Here is a 5,345-nt window from a genome sequence, read left to right as displayed (position 1 = left end):
AGGAGCTGACGAGTGGGAGAACTTTCAAAGTAGTTTTGCAGTTTTCTGGTCTGAAACATTCAGATGTGGGTTAGTGAAGATGAAAGGCATCAGCACCGATCTTCCCATCAGTCTGGAAAGGGTTTAAAAGACATTTCTAAACAATTTGAAAACCATCCTTCTACGGTGAGAAGGATGATGAAAACCATCTTTCTACAGGTGAAACACTTTCAAGAGAGTTACCAATCTTCTCAGGAGTGGACGTCCCAGCAAACTGACTCAAGGTCAGACCGTGCAAAAAAACAAACACAGCATATGAGTAAAAACACCTCATACCAGCTGTAAAACACAATGACTGAGGGGTACCTGGGTATCTTGCAGTCACTGAGTCGATGAATCAGTGACTCTGTATACGAAAGCAGCCTTGAGTCAAATGTGAGGCCATCTGCCTGACGGCTAATGCTTGGCCCAAATTAGGTCATGCAAAAGAACAAATATCCCAAGCACAGCATTAAATCTACATCAGAGTGAAAATAATCAAAGTGTTGCAATGGTCCAAAGTCCAGACCTCAACACCACTGAAGTTCTGTGGTGAAGAGTGGGCCAAAATTCCTCCACAGCGATGTAAAAGACTGATAAAGTCATACAGAAAACAATTACTCCAAGTTATTTCTGATACACGTGGTTCTACAATCTGCTAAATCACAGGGTTTATTTAATGTTTCACACTTTTAGGTAAGATTTAGGTTTTGGGTGAGGTCATTTCACTCCCTGGACAATTTGCCAGTCTATCATAGACTAACACAGAGAGACAGACAGTCACTGACACCTGCTGCCAATTAAGAATCACCACTTAACCTAAAGTCCATTTTCTAGACCGTCAGAGGCAGAGTAATCCAGCCTGTGAGGACGTTCTTGCAGGATTTTGTTGCAGTGAACTGATAATTTTTCAAAAATTGGGGACAAAAACAAAATGCATTCACAGTGGCATAATTCTTAATATATATATAAATTTCACATTTATTATATTATCCACTCATATGCTCAATATATAAAGTAACAGATCTAACATAGCATCAACTCCCAACATCTGTTTAATCTCTTCTTGAACATCTTATCAATAAATGAGGCTAATCGCAAATTCCCGATCTAGCCACAACCCCTCCAACAAAGTTCAGATGAGTTATTATATTTTGAAGTAATAATTGGTACGTCTCATTTTGATTTTGATTTTCCATCTTGGGCTATTTGGGAATTTACGTCCACCTTTAGACGTTTCCTCCCATTTTTCATCTGCTATAATTGGGCTTAAATCAGGTTTCCATTTAACTTTAAACTTTTTTTTTTGTTCACATCAACATGAAATGTTGAAAATAAGATATTTTTTTAAGTACTTATGGACAGGCTGCTGCTTCACAGCTAAACAATTCTGGGTTTGAGCCATCTGGTCAGCTGAGGCCTTTCTCTGTGGTTTTTATATCTGTTTTGTTTCTGCGTGGGGGATTTTTCCCCTCCAAAGTCCAAAGAAATGCTTGTTAGGCTCAGTGGTTGTGAGAGTGTGCTGTTATACGTCTCTGGTTGTTTGCCCTGTGATGGGCTGGCAACCTGTCCGCTGTACACCCTCTATCTCACCCTGTGTCAGCTGGTAATCCCCTCAAATGTAGTGGTTTAAAATATAAAGTGTCAGGTAAAAATAAGTGCTTAAGAGTTGTACTTTTTCAAAAATTTCACCAGCGGAAGTAAAGTTTATGTGGTGCTTTTCTGGAAAATATTAGACAGGGCAGCTGACCGCAGAGTCCAGCTGTAGTTTCTTATTTCTCTCTCTTCCTCCACACTTGGTGCCAAGATTTTTCTCTCCGTGCCAGTTTCCCTTTCCTCTATCTCACTGGACTTTAATAAGTTTTCACAGGCTCCCGATGGTTAGCGGAGTGCCAGAGTGATTTCAGCAGTCTTAACTCTCCACAGGCCAAAGAGGCCACATGAAGAGGAGAGCTTGCCCTTATCATGCTGGATTTGCCCGCAGAGGTGGGGGAGAGACAGAGGTATAAAGAGCTGAGGAGAGAGGAAGGAAGGTGGCTCAGAGTGTGAGTCAGAGTATCATTCTTCTGATTCCTGCCAAGCTGCTGGGCAGGAAATGAGGCAGAGGACACCCGCTGACCTGCCGCCACTTGCCGCCTATCAGCCTATCACAGAAACAATTTAAACAGCTAATGGAACTGGGCCGAACCTCTTTCAATCCCATACAGGGGGCACCGTGACTCATGCTCCTCATTTCTGATTAGAGCTCCTCGGGCTTCAAGTGCTCTGCACCAGACAGGGGATGGACCCAGCTAGTTATTTTATTAAACATATCTTTCAGGCGGACGTGTGCAACAGACTGAGTGCACACAGTTTGTTTACGTATGATCGCTTAGAGAGATTAAAAACAGGAAAGACAGTCACGGCCTGTGCAGGAGGAAGGGAGTTGGCGAGGGGGGTCAATGTGCAGGTGGAGGTGGGGTCCGGCGTCGGGTGACTAAGGGGCGATTAGGGATTTTTGCCTGAGCATGTCCCTGACCCAGTCAGAACAGGATGAGGGGGAAACAGGCAGAGGGGCGGCTGCAGAGAGACCCCAGCAATTGACCGTGTTCCTTTTTCAGACCTTGTGTGTGTTGACTGCAGAGAACACACATTTGATATGACAAATATATTCAATCATCTTTTTATATGTAAATATATTTAACATCCTGTGGGATGAATGAAGTGGCAAGATTTTACAAAAGTAGGTATTCACCAAAATGCCTCCTAATCAAATATTCTCAACAAAGAGATGGATTTAAAGTCCTTCATCAATCATTCTTTCATTTCATGCAGTCTCAGTGGCATCATCATCTTTCCCACTTCCTTTGACCTCCGCTCGCTGATTGACAGCTATGTGGAAAAAAACAGAGGAACGTTTCCTTCCTCGTTGTGTTCGACCAGAACAATGCGAGTGTGGGTGTGTGATCTGATGAACCAGCAGCAGCAGCGCACCACCCTGCTCTACAGGGGTCTGTAGACCTGTTTCTCACAGCCTGTAGCAGAGAAAATGAAATGTATGTAACTGTACATGTGAATAACATGTAGGGCTTCTGTCAGTAGTTGTTTATTTTATAGAATCGTGTGGGAATAGATGAGCCTGGAATAATCAGTTTGTTATTTGGTGTATTAGATAACGGTGAAAAGCACCTTCATGTTAAAGAGTTTAAATGACTCGTGAAATAATTATGAAATAGTTACCAAATATTTGTTGCAGCCCTATAATCAACAACAAAACGATTTAAGAAGGCTGGGATCATCACCTCGTCCGATTGTACCAGCGATCCAGTCTGCTAGGTAAACCCCGTTCCTCATAACTTTTATCATTTTATTCCGACATAAAACAGCAAAATGATGAAATTCCTCAGCCTCTGAAAACTGCAAACATTTAAATAATTGATAAACGTGCTGGATAGATTGCTTTCTGATTTATGATCTTCTGCGATGCAAAACTGTTAATGTTAGGACAAATGTAATTATATGACTTTCAAGCAAAAAAAGTCTTTTGTTTCGAGCTGAACGACTCCGTCGGTGTGACTAATTGTCAGCATGGTTATCGTTTTGTTCCTTTGTGATTTCTCTGCCTTTCTTGTAACTACACTCATATCTGAGCACACCTGACGGGCTCATATTATATATGTTTTTTTTACCGTGATTTAATAGTGTTGCCCAAATGATGTAATCAGCTTTACCCCTACACCTATTAACCTCTTCAACGGTTACGCCTTGCTTAAACTCCTTTTTTGCCTTGAGAACTCATGTAATTCTTCATAGCACAGCTTCAACAAGGAGCTGGAAACATCCACCACATCACAAAGGATACTGGATTGAGATCTGGTGACTGTGGATGCCATTTGAGTACAGTGAATAGTGTTGAGTACATGTTTAAGAAAGCAGTTTGAAATTATTTGAGCTTTGTAACATGATGTGAAATCCTGCTGGAAGCAGCAATCAGAAGATGGGTACACTGATGGTCATAGATGGATGGACATGGCTGTGGGGTTTCATCAAGCCTAATTACACTTAATTATCGTATTATACCACCAGCAGCAGCATGAAGGATTAATAGAAGGCAGGACAGATCCATGCTTTCTTGCCTCAATCTCAGATCCTACCATCGGGATGCTGAGGCAGAAATCAAGACTCAACAGACCAGGCAACATTTTTCCAGTCCTCCGTTTGAATTGTGGTCTCAGATTCCTGTTATCAGCTGACAGGAGTGAAATACTCTGAAATACTCAGACCAACCATGCCACATTCAAAGTCTCTTTTCTTCTCAGTTCTAATGCTCAGTTTGCGCTTCAGCAGGTCATCTTGTCCATGTCTTTATGTCTAAATGCATGGAGTTGTTGCCATGACATTCGCTGATTAGATATTTGCAGTTGAACAGGCGTACCTAACAAACTAGGATGAGTGAGTTTTTGCCAGCATGAAAATCTTAGAAAAGTTTTGGAAGTTTTAATTCTCGCTCCTTTTGGTCTGCCCTCTCAGCAGCCACAGTTGTTTAAGTTCAGTGTTGTGCTTTAAATGATAAGGTGATGTTTGCCTCTTGAAGCTCACTGATGAGATGTAAAAGCAGCCTCCTGAGAGGACACTAAGCTGTACTCATTACACTGAGGTTAAGTGCCTTAGACAATAGTGGATTAGAGCAGCAAGGTCTGTGCTGTAATTGTCATGTTTCCTTTAAAAGCAGCAAAGGCAGTGGTGAGGTATTAGCTTGTGGTATGACATTACATCATGGGGCTCGCTTTCCTTGATAAGAGTCACTGCATTTAGATCTCATGAGACAATCTTACAGGGGAAAAATCCTGTTGAAGCAGCGAAATTTCTGCGTGTGGAGCTTTTTGTTGTATTGAGCCACGGGGTAGTGAGACTAAATTAACATAAATTTTTTTTAAAAAAAACGAAGAAAAGAAACGATAAAAAAAAAAGAAATTAATTAGCTTAGAGGTGCAAAACTGGAAAGGTAGTGAAATAACCAATTTCATAAGAATCTGGATGAATCCCATTAATTAAACCTGTAGCTTTTATAAATCAGGGTTTTAGAGCATAATTAATCCAGTGATGAGAAGTCTTTCATTTTACACATAAAAGGCCATAACAGGGAAATTTACTCATTTTAGCCAAGTGCAAATGTTAGGTGTACACTGCCATCTTCTGGTTGCTTTGAGTAAAACACAAAACAAACAAACGTGACATCTGAACACACAAATAACAAGCAGCCTGCGAAAGATTGACTCCAGTCTGTGCGTGAAGTCGTACCAACTTCGAACTGGAGTTTTAAATAAAATGAAATCAGCAGTCAACAG

The sequence above is a fragment of the Aulonocara stuartgranti genome (genome assembly GCF_965226115.1).
Source record: "Aulonocara stuartgranti genome assembly, chromosome: 7".
In the NCBI taxonomy this organism is placed as follows: Eukaryota; Metazoa; Chordata; class Actinopteri; order Cichliformes; family Cichlidae; genus Aulonocara; species Aulonocara stuartgranti.
This window is presented reverse-complemented; position numbering follows the sequence as displayed.